The sequence below is a fragment of the Calypte anna genome, chromosome 2 (assembly GCF_003957555.1).
Source record: "Calypte anna isolate BGI_N300 chromosome 2, bCalAnn1_v1.p, whole genome shotgun sequence".
Classification (NCBI taxonomy): domain Eukaryota; kingdom Metazoa; phylum Chordata; class Aves; order Apodiformes; family Trochilidae; genus Calypte; species Calypte anna.
Window position 1 is genome coordinate 139,133,733 of NC_044245.1, and position 20,661 is coordinate 139,154,393.

The 20,661-nt window shown below is 43.9% G+C and overlaps 1 protein-coding gene across 3 annotated transcripts in view; it reads left to right on the forward strand.

Moving 5' to 3' along the window:
* ZHX2 (zinc fingers and homeoboxes 2) overlaps window positions 1-20,661 on the forward strand; it is a 72,043-nt gene that overhangs the window by 25,278 nt on the left and 26,104 nt on the right. Inside the window, exon 2 of one of the 3 annotated variants that reach the window (XM_030444062.1) lies at window positions 2,927-3,006. The exons of 1 other annotated variant lie outside the window; for it this stretch is intronic. The gene's annotated coding sequence lies outside the window, so the exon portion shown is untranslated. The remainder of the gene's footprint in view (window positions 1-2,926; window positions 3,007-20,661) is intronic. One more of the 3 variants, XM_030444061.1, reaches the window with a different exon arrangement.

Below are 20,661 nucleotides of genomic sequence, written 5' to 3' on the forward strand. Positions count from 1 at the left end.
TGGTCAGGGGGAGTTTTGGTTGTATTTTTCTTCATCTTGAGTACAGCTAGGGAACTGCTTTCAGGGCTCCTACTCCATTTTTCTGTAAAGTGTTTTTTTACAAAATTGCTCATTTCCGTAGGTTGAGAGAGTCTCAAAGGAACTTTTCCATCAAGCAGCTAAAAAAATACTGCTATTTCTTTTCCCTGTCCTAACAGCAGCTTCGGATTTACATTCTAGCTCACTAACAATGTCTTGACAATCTGTCTTTTTAGGAGAAATTTCATGACGAACAAAGCAAAACAGTGTGCTGGTTAGTGCAGTAGTGTTTGGTTTGCAGAACCCATGCAGAGCACTGGTCTTTATCTTAAAAATAGTATTTAAAAAATCCTTTTATTATTTTGTTTTGGTTTTCCATGGGGTGTTACTATTTTTGGAAAGCATCTAGAATAACAAAGCAGCTGGTGCCTGAGTCTCCTGCTTTGGTGTGCAGAGAATGAAGGATGCCTGGGGTAGCTGGAGTTACCCTCTGCGTGCTGCAGGCTGCATACACACAGAGGCATTTCTCTGAACCAGGAGGTGTGCAGCAACTCATATTTAACTCATGTATCACCATCACCTGTTCTGTACATGCACTCAACAGGACACCTATGCTGAAGCCAGCAGACAAATCTCCCCAGCTCCTACCATGACTGGGTAGGAGTTAAGGTGGCATGGCTCGTGTAGGTGATGATGCCATGTAGGTGACATGATGCCTGCCTGAATGCCCTCCTGTGGAGTGGAGAGATCTGGTCTGCATTCATCTGGTCCCAGAGCTGTGATGCATTTCAGGGATGCATTTCCTGCCAAGAAGAGCTGCTTCCCCTGCCTTGAGCTGGCTTGGAGTAAGCATGCTTCCATAGGAGGCTACTTAAGAGCTGCTCACACAGGGATGTTCAGAACAAACAAACTTAAACAAGAGTTTTCATTAGTAATTCCTACCTGCTGCAGAAAATGGGATGTTTCTGTATCAAACATGGTTGTGACTCCTTCATTTCAGTATTGCCAAACTCCAGGTTTTCAGCAGCAGTAAGCAGATATCCTAGAACCATGAAATTGTTTAAAAGGTTTTAAATATATGTGTGTATGTGTATATATATATATATATATATATATTTAACCAACTTGTTTCTGAGTTGTTAAACCCAGATCATATTCTTGTAGCCACAAGGGATAGGAACTTTTTGCATGTTTTCTGGAGAGGATTGTGCAGTACAACTACAACAGCAAACATTCAGCAAGGAACTGGATTTAATAACCCGGGTGATTTCTTCCTGCTTTATGTTTCATAAAGCAGGGAACCTTGCAGAAGCTTAACCAGCTGGGTCTTTAGGAAAGGTACCAAAAATAGTGAGGCTCATTATATAGTCCTAAGAAGCAGTGACACCATACGTATGTATTTATTTTAATAAACTTTCTAAGCAGAGGTTAGAGGTCAGGGGAAACACAGAGCTGTGTTGCACTGTATTTTCTTTTACTTAGAAGTGTTTTATTCATAAGGGTGTTTTTTGTCCTGTTGGCAGGATTTAGGGTCACTTTTGTGTTGTACATTGCACTGAAAATACGAGATTTCAGAGAGTAAATTTGGTGTGAGTGGACTAAGTCCATTAAATAACAGAAACCACTCGGCTGTAGGCTTGCAACCTACAGTGAGAGAAAGGGATACTTGATCTAAAAGAAGGAGGAAGAACAGAACAGCAGACTGCTGAATCCAAAAAGGGGTAGAATGGCACACAGAGGTGTGAATGGCACAAAACCTGCAGCTATCCCGTATATTTATTTCTCTTTTACAGTTTAGTAAAACTAGCAATTTTTTTGCCTTATTCTGAGATGGAGCAAAGCAAGAAGCAACTTCCCTTTTATTTATGCATAAACATGTAGCTTTTTCTATTTTAAGCTCTTAAAAAATTATTTTGGATGTGTAACTGCTTCTGGCCTCCCAGCTTCTCCAGTAGCCATGGTGCTCCTTTAGAAAAATGAAGTGCTGTCTTCCTTTGTAAAGATCAAAAAAAATACCAACTTAACCTGCTGGGAAGGAGCAGAAAAATGCTAGTGGTTTCTCTTGGGTTTGCCAGCTGACCTTCTTCTGGCCAGATAACAAGAGTAGGAAGTTTCAAACTCAGACTTCAGCTTGAGTTGAAAATGCAGGCAGTGCTCTTGGTGCCTCTGAAGTAATCAGTAAGCTTCTGCCTCTATTCTTGAGGGACTAGTTGGATGTTTTGCTGCATTTATGTCTTTTATTCAAACCAGTCCTATGACCATTTATCTTCTCTTTACCTATTTTTTGCAGACCCAAAGGCATGGTGTTTCTGAGATGCAAATAAAACCTCAGCCATAGGGGGAAATTTTTTGTATCATTTTTGCTGTGGCAGCTACTGAAGCCAAACCTTCCTCTTCCTTCTTGGCAGGGAAAAAAACCGAGCAAAAATGAGAAAAGCCAACTTTAGCTTCTGGACACAGCAGATGAGTCCCTTTAAAGTGGAGAAAGATAATTTTGATGGTATTTTGTCAAAGTTCCCGGTAGCCAAACAAAGCTTGTTCTGGTTCATGTCAGCTGCAGCAGATGTTTTGTGGGTATTTCCAGTTCAAACCACAGCAGTGGTATCTTTGGACATCTTTGTGTGAGTGCCCTCCCCTGTCTACTTGGCCTAGGAAATGTGGATTTTTGGTTTTTTCCCCATGAGGCCACCAACACTCATCGTGTTACTGTAACAGGGCTGGAGCACCATATCTTTCAAATTCTGCATCTGTCAGTGGTGGTTGGTGGAAAAGAGAATTGCTGCAATTCCTGTCAATCTGCATTCCCCAGGTGCTGGTGAAAAAACAAGCTAGTCAGAGAGTGGAAGAGATGGCTTCTATTTTCCTCTTTTTTGTTCCCCTGACCTATAGCTTTTTCCCTGTTTTGTAGGTATCAGAAGTTCTGTTCACCTTCAGAGAGGTGTAAATACTGAGATACCCAGGATATAAGAAAAGCAGTACTGTGAGTAGGTGGGTTTTTTCTCTTTTCCTTTAAATGAGAAACTTGCTCAAACAAAAGAAGGATTTTTAATTTTTTTAAGACACTTCAAGAAATGTTTACAGCAAGCAAATCCTGACTTTTGGAACCAGTTGTGTGCCTTTGGCACTTTGTAATTCACAAAAAAAAAAATGTCTTCATGGTATTACCATGTAGGCTGAATAATTATCTCACTGCAGCTTTGAACCACGTGAATGCATTTAACTGAAGATATGGTCAGCAGCGTGGACTACTAGCAGCATCTGAAGCTAGTTTGTTGTCTCCAAGCTCTACTGGCATTTGAAAGACATAATCTTACTGGAGAACTGAGATGAAGCATTCCTCAGGAAGAAAGCTTGTGTGTTTTAAAAGAGTAGAAGGGAACAGGTTTGCCATTAGATTGGTTTTGTATGTGTGCACAGCACCTTGGCCCTGCCATCAGAACAGAAAACTATCCAATATTGAGTTTTTCCCTGAGCTGGTAAAGTAACTTTGGAGGAACTTCTACATTTCAGAAGACACCTGCATGCTTGGCTCCTTCCCCTGCTCCAAAGCAGCTCAGCCAGGAGCTTATATACAACATTACGTATACACATACATATATTTAAGGAGCAGTTGCATTATGGTCTTTTCCTATGAATTGCTAAAGGTCTGGGCTGTGATTTCCCAGCAGCTGTGAGTGGTTTGCAGCTCTCCAGGTGGACCAGCCAGGTTTACATGAGATGACCTCAATAAGCCCCAGCTGGAGCCCCTGGCTGTGTGCCTGCCACAGTGTGAACTCCTGGGGCAGCTCCTCTGGACTGGTGTAAAGCTGGAAAACAGGACTGAAGTTTGGGTTGAAGGTTTGGATGCTGTTGCTCTGAGTTTTGCTTCATTTCTGTAAGTAGATTTTCTTAGCAGGGGGGTTGAATGTGAGATTTTTTGAGATTTTTTAAAATCAGCCCTACTCCTGTCCCATTTTTGTTCTGTTCTGTGGTGATGGAAAGCTATGGTTACTTGGAAATCAGCAGAGTTTTGTTTCCATTTTTATTTCAGTGGCTTACAGCCTGTTTTGTGTTACAGCAATGCAAATCTCACTGGCCTAAAGCAGAATAAAGCCCCAAATTGAAATCAGCCAGGAAAAAGAGTTCTCTTTTGTAAAAAGAGACATGGTAAAATTTCCTTGATAAATACCTAATAAACATTCAAAAAGTGGTAAGCAAAGAATCTAAATAGGGAATTCTGTGTTCAGCCTTTTCTGAAGGAGAGTAGCAATGAGTGGAGTTACTGGGAGAAAAGGGATGTGAAATTCTTGTGGGTTTTATTGCCCCTCCCTCAGTAAGTTCTATAGCTCATATTCTCCTTTTGAATCAGAAACATTTTCTCCTAACTCTTTGGTGTTTAAGATTGTACAAAAGACCTGCTAATTGAGCTGTGGGGGTTATTTTTTGTCATTTCCTTACAAAGCATTGCACAGGATGTCCTCTAGCCTCTTTTTTTTATAGTTGTGTTCACTCTGGAGTGAAATGAATGGCAGATATAGGTTTAGGTGAAGAAAATTCAATGGAAAGATGCCATGTGTACATATTATCTCTCTTGAAGTATATCCATACACTAGAAATGCTCCTTGCTCATCTCAAAATCAAAGTTTAGGCTTTTTTCCTGTTAAGTTGAAATTAGTGTTGAAATTAGGTAAGTGTCTTGGAGGTCCTAGTGCATCTGTCTTACTGCACCCCTGTGGTGATTGTTTCCACAAAAGGATTAAACAAGGAGACCTGCTTCTGCTCTTCAGAGTGGACTGCTAGTCCCAGGTAGATGTTGTCTGTGCTGTTAATTTGAAAGAAAGCTGTGATGCTGAGGGCAAGGTGCAGTACACAGATGCCTCTGATCTATCACAGTGGTGTGAAGAGGACAAGAGAGAAAAGGAGCAGGCTGCTTGGACCATAACTTACGTATGGTCTCAGATGGCTATAAAGCTATTGCAGTGAGATGCAAATATTGATCATCAGTAAAAGGAGGCTGTATATTCCCATTTAGCCATCTCCCACCTCTGTGCTTTATATACTGCTGCATGGCAGAAGCCTGAGTGAGGAACAGGGGAGCAAGAGATGGCTGCAGTGGGGTGATGCTGACTGAGAAAGCAGCATCTTGCTGAGGACCTCAGGGAGAAACCAAAGCTGGAAGAGCTCAATTCCTGTATGTCAACTCTGCATCCTCTTCCAGTATTGGCTCACAGAATGTTTCAGGGGGCAAAGAGGCTTCTCTGCCTTTTCCTTTTTTCCATTTACCCCTAGAACCCAGAGGGTGAAACTTGCCCATGGCTTCTCCCACAGGTGCTGTCCCCTATGAGGGCTGGCAGCATGGGACACAGCAGTGGTTTGCAGTGGCTTCAGCTGATGCCCATGCAGAGGGAACCAAGGCCAAGTGCTGTTGTGCTGTGTTATGAGCAGTCAGGGATAGTTTTGGTTTGGGAAGCTCCTGACACTTCCAGTGGGCTTGAAGACACTGATAAGTAAAAAGAGGCAGGGCAGGGAGCTGTGAGCAGTGGTTGCTTCATCTGTTAGGCTTTAATCCACCTCCACTTTGTAAGGCAGCATCTCTATTGCTGTTTAAAAGCAATACCCCCTTTTTAAGTTGGCAAGATCTCGTGATGGGATTTTGTTCTTTAGGCAGTGCAAGGCAGAGCTCTCCCTTAATAGGGTTCAAACCCTGAGAGGATGTGGGGTAAGGGTTTCCTACAAGTTGTATGAGCTCAAGGCAGTTTTCATGTCAAGGCAGAAATACTTGAGGAAAGCTAACTTGGAAAAATGAACTGCTTTATGTCAAGGCCTCTGGCTGTGTAACGTAAAGGAGATACTTTTTCCAGTGGACTGTTCTCTACCAGCTAAGATTTAGATTGTCCTGGGGGCTTCAGGATTTTTGTGTGTTGGTTGTTCGTTTTTTTTTTCCTGTCACTTGGAGCTTGAGCAGTGACTTAGCAAACATTTTCTATCAAAATAAAGGCTCTGACAGTAGTACGGTGTTTCCTATGAGTGTGAGCACTATGTATGGTAATGGTTATGCTGCCTTCTTGCCCTTATGGAGGCTTTCAGCCTTCAATGGCTGAAACTATCACTTGTCATCAGAAAAACCACTTCTCTAAACACTCTTCACAGAATCAATGCACATTTTTCCCACGGTCAGTCATGACTGTCCAGAAATGTTGGTCAGACTGCATTTCATTTTTAAGAAGGAGGAGGGAATTACTGCTCTAAGTGAGGAATAGAGATGAGGAGGAGAAGTTGGTTAGAGAGCAGGAGAAACTTAGTCAGAAGAGATGAGGCTTTGCCAAAAGCCTCTATCCATCTCTTCATCTCAGACCTGGAAGCCAGTCTTAGGCTGTGGATTGTGCTGGTGTTTCTGAGCTGGGAAAGGGTGAGGAGATTGCTTTTGTGTGGTTGCAAATTTGAAGTTCATCCTGCAGCCAGTGGGAAGAGGGCAGGTTTTCCAAAATCCTTAGCACTGTGTGGCTGAGGCACTTCAGAAAGGATGGGGTTGCTGCCACCAGACATTCCAGCAGGCCCTGTATGGTGGTCCTTCAGGACTGTACTCCATAGGCAGGAGCTGATGATGCTTGAAGAGGCAAAAGCTGATTTTGTCCCATTCTTCTTCACTACCAGAACTGTGTCTCTTCTTCCTTTTCCATTAAGCATGATGTCACAAATTACATCAGTCCAATAGTTGCTTGTGGTTGTCATAGTCACAGCCTGGGACACCCAAACAAAGCAGCAGGAAACTGATGCTGGAATACAAATGCTGTAATATTCATCTCATTCCTTTCATTTAATAACTACGTGGTTGGGTATTTATTTTCCATTTGAAAAAAAGAAAAGAGGAGTAGGGGGTTAAAAGCACAAGCCCAAGTTGTTGAGGGGGAAGAAGGAAGGTTTTCCTCAAGTTCATCTCAGCATTGCAGCTGTGATTCTCCCTCTCTGTCCTTTTCCCCCACACCAACATTGCTCTGGACCTCAACCACTCAACTCCCTCCTGCAGCTGTTTCTACCATTGCAGAACATGTGGTGATGCTACGGTATGGATGAAGGCAATGGGAGAATTCCTACTGCTGTGTCCCCAGGGAAAAGCCTCCCAAGTGCTGGAAGCAGCTGTGGGTCAGTTGGCTTTGACTGCACAGTGGCTGAGGTTGCCATCCTTGTGATGCATGGACAGAGCATAAAAAGGGGTTTTCCAGCTTGGCTAGGGGTGAGATTTGATGGTAAAGGGAGTAGTTTTGGTTTTGTTTTGTTTTTTATCTGTATCATGAGCTTTTCTGGGTGAGTGGCAGAGCTGGTTTGCCTTTGCAAGCTTTTATCTCTGCTGTTCTGGAGTTTTGCACGGTTGGTCTGGTGGTAGGAAGGCACGGTACCTGCTGCAAGAAATAATCCCAATAATTTTTTTTTTTTTATATATATAAGAATATACCTGGTGTGAGTGCCTTATATGTGAGATGGGCACTGGAGGTGGATGTTCAGGCCATGTGGGAAAGGAGCCATGTAAGCCCCTCACTGCTGTGGGCACAAGGGCTGTGGGCACCATCCTTGTGCCCCTAGCCAAAACCACTCCTTGACCAGCACCATCCTTCTTGGTGCCTCCACGGGGAGATACCAACCCTGAGTGCTCCAGCATGGCCTCCCCAAAATATTTGGGTGCATGATTCCTGGGCATGATTCCTGGGAGATTTCCTAGGAAAACTCCCTGGTCCTGCCAGAGCCAGGGGCAGAGTCCGGCAGTGAGTGCTGCCTGGCTCAGGGGCTGCGGGTTCAGCATTCAGTGCCTGCAGGGGGGGGCTCATTATATAATAGCTGGTGGTTGATTAATATGCTGTGAGTCAGAAACACCAGGGTGTTTTAGCTTTCTCCAGTTGCTATGGCAACATTATTTTAACAAATAGCTTTTTAATATTTAATTAAAACCCAGCTTTTGGCAAGCCCCAAGTAAGGACTATTACAATTGCTACTACAAAAGGTTAGCAGTGAAGTGTATTCCAGAGACACATTTTTTTGGTTGAGTTTCTCCCTGCCCCCCTCCTCCCCCATCTGAAACTGTCAGCTTCCAAAAAAAAAATTTAAAGGAAAAAAAAAACAAAAAAAACCCACACAACCAAAAAAACCCCCAACTTAATCACTAATTCATTAGTTGTGAGAAACACATGCTTGTTCCTAAGACACAAAGCAAATGTAATGCAAATCTGCAGTTACTCTTCACAATTGAAGGTTGTAACTTCTTCATTGTGTAAGTGCTAAGGCAGATCCATAAGGAAGGAGTGGTGTGATAGCATTTATTAATCACTGCTTTGTCACTGGCATTCGTTCTTCTACCTTTGCCTGCCAGATGAGATCATTCCCATTTTATTTGCTTCGTGTTCCCTTTGTGTCAGGTTGGATGCTTTTCCCACACCAGCTTGTAGAGGAGGATGGTGCTGTGTCCGGATCAGGGTCTGGACTGGTTCCTAGTCTTTTTTTAGGTGAGCTTCTCTGCTTTCTGATACCAAATGATTCTGCAACAGAGACAAATGAACTGAGAATTCAGCCTCCAGAGAAAAATAAATATTTAACAGCTCTCTTTGTAAACACCCTTTATTTATGGAACAGTTTCAGGCTTGGTAAATGGGGATGCTTTTATGCAAGAATTCTGCTTTGAGGGACTCGGTGGATGCTTAATGTCATTTCTGATATAATAATGAAATAAACGTGTCGCTCTCATGAGATTCGCTCCCAGCCCTTTTTTTTTCTGAAGTGATAAACTTCAGGATTGTATACTTTGTCCCTATTCATGTTTTGTTCCTTAATATTGTACTGAAAGCTTATTTGGAAGGTAACACCTTTATTTCCTGAGGGATGGGGAAGGTGTTCAGTGTTTTGACTTATGCAGAGGGGTCTGAGACTATATGAACCTCCATCACTTACTGCTCTGGTGTCTCACTAGGTCCCTGTGCTTGATGCACTTGGCCTCTCCCTTTCCCAGAGGTTGGTTTGGTACTGTTATCCCATTATAGAAATGAGAGAAGGTAGACATGGGGAGAGCAGCTAGGATTTGTTTCACCCTAGCTGTCTATAAGCAGTTATTCTATAGCAGCTGTCCAGCTGCTTGTGGGATCAGTTGCAAGGCTGGGCCATTTGCAGAGATGTTTCACCCTGCTTTAGGGCAGATGTTTGAGGTGGATCACAGGCATAACCCTCAGCATTGTCTGTCCACAGTCACTCTGAGACATAAACTTAGATGGGCAGGAAAAGGAGGCAAGGGAAGTGCCATCCTGCAGCAGAGATCTTCTATAACCATTTCTATAGGTGGTCTGTAATGGTTTCCCAGTCTGGGAGATGTCTTCACTCACTAAACTGCTCTAATCACAGTGTGGGGTCCCTCTTCCAAAGCAGCACAGCTCATCTTTCCTACATGTTGCTCATGGGTGGGCATCCAGGATTGAACAGCCCAGAAGGAGGTACAGAACCAGTCCCCAGGTATGTAAGCAAAGGTGAAGAAGATTTGCTTTATAAAGCTCTTCCAGCAAAGCCAGGACGAGAGCTATTTCTGCTCAAGGTGTGCTGTTGCAACCAGAATTATAGTGATAAAATTATTGCTGCAGTAACATTGCACAGTATGGGTCTGTGAGGCAGTTATTCAAAGCATCTGAGTCAAATCTCATGCTTTTTGGTATGCTGAGGTTTTTTTATCTTTATTGAAACCCCTCTGTTAGCTGATGGCAACCTCAAGGAGTCCAAAGGCGATCCCAGGATGTGGTGGGAGCTGTGATGAGAGCAAAGTCTCTGGGTGGGTAGTGACAACCACAAGAGCAGCACATGCTCACGGCCACCCAGGTCAGCGGCTGTTTCCTGAGAGGTCTGCCAAAGGAATCCCTTCTATTTTATACCAGTAGGGAACTGAAACGTTGTGCAAAAAATTAAATTCAACAGATTTCATAGCAAACATGAGTCTCCATGAGTCTTGCTTGCCACGGACAGGCTTTGCAGAGAGATGCAAAGGGGCTTTTGACCATTGGAAATTGGATGGTTAAATCACTTTAATGGGAATTGTGGTGAGAAGGCAGAGAAATGATGTTTCTACTTGCAACGTTCTTTCTGCTGCATAATTTCGAGAAGGATACAGAGAACAATGGTACAGGTTAGTGATCCAGCTGGGCTGTGTGCTGGGATGTAGCAGAAATGCCCTCGGGTTGTAGGTGAGAGAGTGACATGGCTGGTAACCAAAGACAGACAGGAGAGCAGATGGGAGAACAGGGAAGGTTGGGAGCACCACTGTCCCTGAGAAGAAGTGGCATGGAGGTATTTTTGGCCTGTATTTTTTCTGGGGGTAGATTTGCACCGGAAATAAAGGTTCCACTACAAGCAGACTGGTGTAAAAAAGTTTACCTGTGAGGTCCCCAGCTCAGCCTCAACTACTCTACGTCTCCATATAGGTGTAATGTGCTGTACAAATTTTTACTTTACAGCAGTTTGGGACTGGCACGTTGTCTGAAGAGGCGTGACATGTACTCTGGCAGTTCTGATTTTGCAAGCCCTAAGGACAAGGGTGGATCCAAGCTGGCAAAAAGCCCTGCGTGGGTGCAAAGGGCACAGCTCTCTCGAGTGTTCAGAGATATTGCAGTAACAAGGAATCCCCAAAATGAAGCCCCAGGGCCTCTCTTTTTATTATGATGGTTTAGGATCTATGCATACACCTTATATTGCAAGTTGGTTGTCTGTCCCAAATCCTCCTCTTAACTGAGCATAGAGTCTCTTTCCCAAATCCTTACGCTCTATGCTTAAACTAACCCAGGCTTTGCTTGCTTTCCTCTTTGTTGGCCCCATTTGATTTAAAATTCTGCTTCTTCCCTGTCTGCCTGGTAAGCAAGAACATCAAGGGATGGAGTAGAGGGATGGGTGAACTGAAAGGAGAGAGATGGGAAGTTACAGAAATTACAATGAACATTCCTGGAGCTTCCAGTTTCCACCTGCCCTAGAGCTTTTCTTCTGCTACTGTCAGTAGTTTTGGCCACATTGCTCACTTGGGTGTCTGCTGGAAGTCAGGGAAGCTGATACCCTGAAAGCAGGAGCATTTGAACCTGCAAATCTATTGGAGAGCAAGCTCCTGTCTGCCAGCCCAGCAAATGCAGTTGGGGGGAGGAGTATCATGAGCTTTACATCACAGATAGTTTCATGCAGTGCAGCCATGGTATTTGCATGGGTAATATGTACTTATTTCCACTTTTGCTGCTAGTGGAGTTAGGGTAGAGCATCACACATGCACGAAGCACAGTAGTGGTCTCTGAGTTGTCTCAGTTTTCACTGTCAACATTAGTCATGACTAAGGTATAAACAATCTGGCACGTTTCCTGTCTACACTCTGCAAGAACAGTCTTCTGCTTGCATGCCTCAAACCAGACTGTAACTGCATTTGCCACACTCTGAAATCCATCCAGGCTTGCTACAGATGAATCAAACCCCGCAGGGCTTGGGGAGACTGGGTTTCAGATGCTGCCGTGTGTGTAGGAAGGGAGAGGAGCAAGTGCAGGATCTGCTACAGGAGGAGAGTCAAGTTCCAGCAAGAGGGAATGGTCTTCCATTAATTGTTATCCTTATATATAATTTATTATTTACAAAATTCATATCCATATAGTAATGGCTATATACTATATAAATACAAAGACAAACTGCATTTTCTTTTAAGCTCTGTTGTAAAGCATTCAGTGGATCCTCATCTTGTTGTGACCTTGCTCTCTGAGGGTTTTCTCTTAAGTAGAAGAGTTCACTGAGTGGCCATGGACAGACCGACCTCTGTGATACTGGGAAAGTACAGAGAAGGAGCAGCTTTCTCCTTTGAACTTGTTTCTTCAGCAGTCAGTAGCAACATTTTGGAGGACTTCAGTGAGCCAGGATCAGCCCCTCTAAAAATACTCTTAAGGCACTCGGAGAAAGCACTTGCAAGTAGGTGAGAAGCATCCCATATGTGCCTGTGAAGGGGGAGGGGAGTGCACCCTTCATAGGGGCTGCTTCATTATAAACATGTTCCTTTTGGTCCATCTTCTCAGAAGGAAAGAAGTCTCTTCAGTTGTAGTGTAACTTGTAGTGCTGCCTGTTGCAGCCATCACTTTTGGTCTGTTACTACAGAAATTGTGCCACTTTTTTATAAGAGAGTGTTCAAAAGCACCTTTGCTGTCTGTGGAAATTCAGGGGGTGTGTTTTGTACGTGTCATGAGGATCTCTGAGCATCTCTTTGCAGCTGAGCCTGGCAGAGGGATTGTGTCATTTGGATGAACTCCTGACTGTGTACGTGAGCCTTGTGCTAGCCCTGGCCGCTGGCAGTGGCAGTGAAATGGAAGGTACACCCTCTGTGTTAAAAGAGTGTAAAGCTGTCAGAGCTTGCCACAACACACATCACCTTTGTGGATCCCCAAAAGGGTGTTTGAGCATAGGAAGTAGACAAGGCAGGCTGGGGGTCAGGTTTGCATCCCCCAGTGTCTCTGCTGGGCTGACAGAGGTGGCACAGGCAGACATGAGGGGACAGTGGTGCACATCTCCCTTCCCCCCCAAAATGGCTTAATTGTTTCTTTAAGCCTGAGGCCAGCCAGACAAAAAAAATATCCTGTGCTCAGTCCCTGAGATGGTCCCCACACCATTCTGCAGTCGTGGTGCATTCGGTCCATGCACAGTTGTGCTTTCAGGGATAGAATAAATGGAGGAGAGGGAGATGGTGACCTCCAAACAGCTTCTGTGGTGGCAACAGGGAAGGAAAGGCTTAGTGGTTTGTCTGATCTGTGTTTTGATAGAGGGGTAGGTGTCACCAAATGAGCATTTGAATAGCAAACCAAGCAGTAAGTTCAGGCTGAGAATGGGTGGTTTTAGGGATTTCATAAGTTGATTACAAAAGGAATAAACACACAAAAAAAAGGCATTTCTAAGGATGGGGAGTTTCTAGGCTGTACAGAAGCTCCCAGCAGCATTCCCAGACTAGGAATGCTGGGCAGAACTGCAGTTTCAGGGCAATGAAGCCTTGTGATCATTCCAGTTTATTGGTTTGCTCAGCTCCATAGCTGCCTTGGACCCCTCTCTGCTCATCTGGCCATGCTCTCCTTGCTCAGTGCTTCTTTCATAGCAAATACTTAAAAAACGAAACCAACCAAAAAAAAAACAAACAAAAACAAACCAGGTGAATTAGCCCTGCAAATTGTAGTCTACCTGTGCCTCTTTCTGACACTTGTTCTGCAATGTTTAGTTTGTTTCCCAGCAGATACACAGCTGTGACTATCAGCCAATGATAGATATGTGTTCAAAATGTTGCTTCTCCTCCTAAAAAACCTCTGTGCTTTTTTACTGCACCCTGGGATGTGTCTGTAGGACTGAGCAGAGGGCTCAAGTGTCGTGTCCTCTCCTGCAGCCTCCTGAGCCACATGCCTGCAAGCTTAGCAGTGGTGTCACCAGCGTAATGAGCTCTGAGTGATGCGCGGCATCAACAGCACGACAGCTGCTGGAAAATTGCACAGTCCCTTTCCAGGACCCCTTCCCAACACCCTGAGTACCGAGGTGATGCCGTAACAACCATCTGTTGGCTGTTGAAAGCCTCCTGTGAGACACGCTGCTTTTGTGCTGCTTTCAAACCCCAGAATTTTGCAATAAATGGTGATTTCACAATGTGTCAGTTCTTGCCCCCTGCAATGCGTGTCTGTGGCCTCTCCTGGTGCTGGCATAGTGTCTGCTCAGGAGGAGGCTCCTGGGGTGAGCTGAACATTACAGCTTGCTAATGTTTTGAGTCATTACCATGACTGTCCGTGACCAAAGCTGTTTGAGGGCAGAACCCAACCTCTTTTGTTCAGTCCCATTACTTGCTATAAACCATCTTATGCTTTTCAGGATGCTCCAGCAGGATCAGTCTTGTTGGTGCTATCTGACACTGCTGAGCTCTTCCTCAAACACTCAGCCTTGAGTCTCTAAAAGGAGGGACAATCCCCACTGTAACTTTGTGGGAAACGCTGAGGTTCAAAGAGATCGTGTAATCATCTGTGCTTTCATTTTTAGGTAGCCCCTAATCTGTTTAAGGGAAGGAGCCAGCCATCCCACTTGCTTCAGCATTCTGTGAAGACCTGGGTGTGTGTCCTGGTGCTTTCCATGGCTTCCAGCTGGTGGAAGCCTGGGCTTGGATGGCAGTGCAGACCCAGATAACATCATAGCTGGTGTATGTGCTGGGATTTAAGCACCAGTGCTGTGTCAGACGCCTGTATGACATGCGTAGGACTTCCATTTTTTTTCAGGGCACTGAACTCCTGGGTTTCTTCTTAAATTGTTTGGAGATTTGGATACTGGACACATCTGAAAAATAACTTATAGCTGCTTTACAAAGGGTTTTATTCCAGGCAATTGGAAGCTGGGGAATTGGTGGCAGAGGGTGGGGCTTTGCATTCCTATGAAGGAGTCTGGTAGGTTTTTTATTTATTTATTTATTTGGTCAAAAGGATGACTGATAGCATGGCTAGATCCACATGCAATGCCAGCCTGTGAGTCCTTCCTGTGAGCGTTAGGGGTTATGGTGGTTTCTGCTGCTTCTTGTCCAAGAATCTCTTTGGCAGATGCTCTGTGCACCTTCAGCACAGCACTGGCTAACTCCATGAGCTCTGTTTCACAGGAAATCCGGGAGGGTTATCCCTGCTTCCCAGAGGCTCACATCATTCTGGTGGACTCTTTGCCCTCTGCAGGTTAGAAGCACACTCAGCTCTGTCTTTGTTGGACCAAAGGGGTTGAATGAAATTTGTCTGACTGCATGAGTAAAAATCTGTTCAGTTTAACTTTAAAGCAAATTTGCCTGCAAGGAGTTATTGTCAGAGGCAGTAACACTTAGTGTTGCTTGTTGTTCCTGTGCACTGATTGTAGAGCATCTAGCTTACTGCTCAAAATAGCTATTTTTATCATAGTAGAATCGTTAATAGAGAATTTTGAAGACTACATGTTGACTCATGGAGAAAGCAATATTTGTCAGTTCTTGGGTTTTTTACCATCAAAGCAATTTACTGCTAATAATCCTCCTAACTCCCCTTTGAACAGGGAAATAGCATATAGGCTCCTTGGAACAGTGATTTGGGCTTGTTTGATTTTGTAGCACTGAAGTTTTGAGTGGGGAAAAACTATTGATCTGGGAAAACTTTCTTGCTGTAAAAATCCTGCCTAGTAATCATACGGAGAAACCACTTTAATATCTCAGATGCTGGAGATGGTATTGGGACTGGGATGTTTCTAGTGCTAACAATTTAACCATATCCTGTCTTTCTCAAAATTTATGAAAAGAAGTTTTGTCAGTCCCAAGAGGTTTTCTTTTGTTGTTTAAAGTCACATAAATCTACATGGGAGATCTAAAAATTGGATGATGACTGTGTGACTAACTGCGGCATTTCTGAGCTAAGTTGTAACTTGAAGCATAAGAAAATAAAAGTTCCCTTGGCTTGTTGCATTAGGAGGATGTATTTGAACCAGTGTGTTGCATGTCATTAAACATATGGTGAATCACATCTGACATACATGCCAAAAAGAGTCTGAGATAATGGGACCAAAATGTCATGCACTAACAATATTCACATAACAGTAATTTCCTGGAATATAATCCTCAGGGAATGTAAAATTAAATTTGAAAGTGTATCCCCTTTTCTGTCTTGCCCCTTGTAAAATAAAAACACTGGAAATTATTAACCCCTTGGTTGTTTTACAGCAACTTGTAAATGATGAGCTTCTTGTTGGGTCTCAAGTGCCTTTTTCCTACCCTAATTTCACTTGCTCAAGGGGAAAGTGAATCTGTGAACCATCCATCTGCAAGATCCCAACACCTGTGCTGCCTATGGTGGAGATTCACTATAGAAATACAGATATCTTCTTTGTTCTTCACATCTTCCAGCTGTTTTTCAAGTCTTCAGGTCTCCTGAAGCAGTGACCATTTTGGGTAACACTGCTGCTGTGTATAATGTAATGGAAAAACTGAGATTCTCTGGGATTATTTGGGGTTTCTAGTACATATTCAACTAAAAGGCATTGTGTGTAGTTAAGAGTTATTGCATGAAGTTAAATGGATAGCAAATCAGTGCTGGCACAAACATTGTTCTTCAGGGATCTTTTGCACATTAAGAGAAACTATAATCTAATCTAACTATGGTAACTTATCCTAAAACTGCAGTAATTAAGCTTAAGGGAGTGCTAAGTTTGTAGGGTAGGGTTTTCTGAAAGCCTGCTGATTCCAAACCTGCTCATCTATCCCTAGTAGGTGTTTTAAATGTTGACTTCAGTTTCTAGCTAACCTTATTTAAGTTCCACTGTGTTAGTCAAGCAGCAAATTCACTGGGAATGCTTATGGGCTGCAGTCTGTTTACAGGGTCCTTATTGATTTAGATTGGAAAAGCACTGTGGGATTTGAAAGGAAAGCAGAATGCAGGTTCTGTCATCTTTCCTTTTTTGTAGTCTTCTTGAAGGAGGAAGCCTGGGTTGTCTTCATCTTTATCTAGATCGCTGACAAAAATACAACAAAAAATGTGGTTCATCATTCCTGCTGTGGCCAATATCCTGAGCGTTCAGGATTTAAATGGGCCTGTAGGTTGGACTAAAAATTTGGAAGGATTGAAGAACACTTGCAACTCGGGTACATTTGGCATGGAAGAGGAAAGTCTGGAGTCCCTGACCAGAGCTCCACCGGCAGAAGAAAGGTGTCCCTGTGGGGCAGGATTAGCCAGCAGCAAGGCTGGCATTTTGGTCATCTGAGCTGAATTCAGGTTAACAGTAAGAGGCTGAGGGCAAAAATGTGTCTTTCTTGTTCCTCTCTTCCCTTCTGTCCAAGCCCTTTGTGGCTGCCTGTTCCTTTCTTTCCCCGTGCCCCATGTCAGCAACCCAAAACCACTTGAGATGCAACCCAACATCTGTTGTTTTCTTACCATTCTTCATCTCTGGAAAACCCTGTGCTGTCATCCATGCAGTGATGTGCATACACATATACATATATAAATATGTATGCACACACAAAAAATAAACTTTGGGCCGCACCAGGATAGATGTGGTATTAAAATCACACATGTAACATCATCAAAGCTCTAGTTTAAGCAGGGCAGATGGATAATGCCCTGCTGACCTAATGCCCATTAAAAATATGTATCTGTAACTGATGTCAATGACCTGCTTGCTCCTTTTCCTTTCTTTACTTTTCTTATCATTTCTGGTTTTTTTCTTCATCTCTTCATAAGAATTTCTGTGCTGCATTAAAAAGGTTGCAGGTGCTTTTCATCTTTACCTTTTTCCCCCACAATTTTACTTCTTCCCAGAAAGCCTAAAGGGTTTTTTGGTTTGGGTTTTTTGGTTTGGTTCAGGTTTTTTGGTTGTTTTTTTTAAGAAGATTATTTATAGATTTATAGCTCTCCTACTTGCTGGTAGAGGATAACCTACTACTGAGCATCTTCACACAGCCCTTTTTTGAGTCACTAGGGACTCAAAGCAAACAGAGGGCAGGGTTCAAAAGTATTTTTTTCCCGTGCTATTTGCACCCTAAGGAAACAGTGATGGCACTTGCAGGGTTTGTATAGCTTGATACTCATCGTGTGTGTATGCACCTGCATCTTGAAATAGGGTTGTCCAAGTGAGGAAAGATTTTTTTTTTCCCCCAGTAACACCCTCTTGATTTTTTTACTTTACATCTGAATGAAATCTGATTGCTCTTTTGTTTCCCCCCCCCCCCCCCTTCTCATTCTAATAGTATGCTCTTAGTAGGTTTTTGATGAGCGATTTTGGGTCAGTGATGGTTTTTTTGTTTAAGCAAGGCTCAGGCAGTGCTTTGGTTCCTGCATAAGGTGAGTTGTAGATCCCATCTGAAGCCACTTTCAGTGGGCCCAATAGCTTATGGTTCTCTTCCCACTTTGCTGCCCCAGTCTCTCTCTGCGTGTCTGGGCAGGAGACACACAGCAAGCAGTGGTGCTTAGCCACCATACCAAGAGGTGAATAGGGAAGGATGCTTTTCCCATCACTTCAGTTCACTGCAGGCTCCATAGACCACAGGGGCTATGCTGTTGTCCAGCTTTTGAAGCCCTGGAAAGATATCCCAGGGCAGTCTGGAAAGGGTTGGGGGTTTTTTTAGTTCCTGCCATCTGATTTAAATGCTAAATTGTTGCACCTTCAAAGGAACAAACTTGACGTGTTGGGATGGTTGTTCTCCATGCTTTCTGAAGGATGAATCAGCCAGTGCTGAATTTCCTCAGCTGGGTCTTCTGCTTTTATGCATTGGTCTGAAAACACTGACCTAAGCAGTTAGGCTGATTTATTCCACAAAAGGAATGAAATCTGTCTGTTCTTGTTTGAATTCTGTTTTGAAAGAATAAGATCTAGAATTAAAAACAAATTATGAGAAGAAAACAGAGGCCTTTTTTAACTTGCCTTCCTAGACCTTAAGACTCCTTTTCTCACTTGCTCACACAGCATCTAAGACTGAGTCCCACAGATGTTGACCTTGAAGTCTTTTATTTAGTGCCACCTTTTATCACTAGGAAACAGCTAGAGATGCAGCACTGGAACCTAGGCAAGTGCCAGAAGAGACCAGTGAAGATTTAGACACCAGTCCTGCTCTGAAGATGAATCAAACATGAGGTGACCCATCCTGTCTTGTCTCTCCAGTCCCTTCTTATCTGGGGGTGGTTTCATTGCAGTTAACTGATGTGAATTGCCAGTATTTGGAGAGGAGGGGTTTGGAAGTTGATTTCAGCAGCCGGATCCAATTTCTCAGCAGTGTTGTATGCAGTTGGGCTGTGTTTCATCATATTTGCTTTATTTTAATAAGTGTTATGAGAGGACTGCTCAGTAACTGAGTGAGGATTTTCCATTACAGGCTCTGCAGCATTTTCCTGTTCCCTGGCTCTCTTTCCTCCTCTTGCAGTACCTGGCATGGGATAACTTTGCTCTGGAAATGCATTTTTCAAAAGGAGAGTGGAGATGTGTGGACTGCATGAGGTGGATGGAATTTTTAGGGTTTCTTGTTTGTTCCTTCTCTCTCCCCTCTGATTTTTACCTTTTAATTTACTGTTGTGGAGCAATACCAAGGGATATGAGTGCATAAGGTCATACCAGGCCCAATTCCTCCCCAGTTCAGAAACAGCCATTTTCCACAGGGACCACCGTTATTGGGAGTGTTTCTGAAGGCCACACAAATCAGAAACTATGTGAGTAATTTGTTTGGCTTCTTTTGCCTGCGCTTCCTTTAACCCCTGAACATCATGGCGTAGGAGAAGGCAAAAGGCATGGGAGGAGAAGCAGATCACTTCATAAGATGAAGAAATCATGAAGATGATGAACTTCATTGAGAAAAGACACAAGTAGTTCAATAATTAATTTTTTTCTTCCTGGGTTCCTCTTTAAGGTGTGGAGCATTCAATAAGTCTTGATCTGGTTGCCTGAATACCACAAAAGCTTGAGGCAGTTGCTTTAGGAGATGCTCATGGGCAAAGACTTCTCTGTCAGAAGGTGCCTGATGTGCTGGAAATGAAGTGTGTTTTGCCAGTGCTTTTGTCAGGAACGAATCCTGAAGCCCAGGTTGCATTTGAGAGAGGTGATGCCTGATGTGTGCTCCTCTGAGATGTGGTTTCAGGTCTCTGCCATCACTGACCTTGTGGAACGTTGTCCATGGGACTATTGCCTCTCCCTTTCCTTCCTTCTTACTTGGATTTTGGGATTGGCTGACTTCAAATAATAGCATCAGCTCTTGCTGAGGAACATGTTTTTTCCTAAACCTCAGAAGCTGTTGTGCAACTAAACTTTCACATAAAGCCTCAGGAGAAATAACCCTGGACTGTTCCAGTCTGAGTAATCATAGTGCTTAAGGCAGAGTCTTGCAGTTGATAAGACAGGGAGAGAATGCTGCTGGGAAGGGGGGCATAGGGAAATCCTTGGGAGCTGGCGTGAATGTCAGCTTTGGATCCCAAGTAGTTGCACAAAGGGTCTGGCTACATGGCTGGGTTGCAAAATAGCCAAATCTGAGATGTGCCTGGAGGTCTTAACTCCCCTATGCCTGGGGATGCTGAATTTCTGAAGTATTTGTTAAAGAGCATGGGACAGGAGTGTTTTGGAGGAAAACTTACAGTTGCAGAGACAAGCTTAAGAGTATAGCCTGTAGCTGCAGCAATGGCAGCTTCACCCTAGCAGGATATCAGGTGCAAAATCCAGCAGGCTGTCAGAGGCAGCAAGGGAGCTCACAAGCACCCTAAATGCCTGCCTGCCCTCCACAGCAGGGGTGAGCCCAGCCTGGTTGTCCTCCCAGTGCTGGGAGTGACAGAGGCTTCTGCTTATCTTCCAGACTGACATATGCCCTGGTGAGCATCCTGCTGTTTCATGTGGAGTTCATCTGGGAGCATGGCCCAGTTGCCTTGATTCCACTCCTTTCTGGAGTGTAGAATGATCTGGGGACTACATGGCTAATTTGCTACTGCCTGTCTCCTGTGTCTGGTTCCCCTGGGTGGCTGGGTTGCCAGGCTGGAGTGGACACCCAGAGCTTTTCTGAAGGCTCTTTCCCTGCCCTCTTTCATCTTGTGGTGAAGTCGGTGCAGAAAAGCAGGCTCAGTGCTGGTGGGTTGCCATGGAAAGAGCTGCCACATTGCACTGAGTTCATAGTGGGGTGTTTGATGGTTGTTCCTTTTTGAG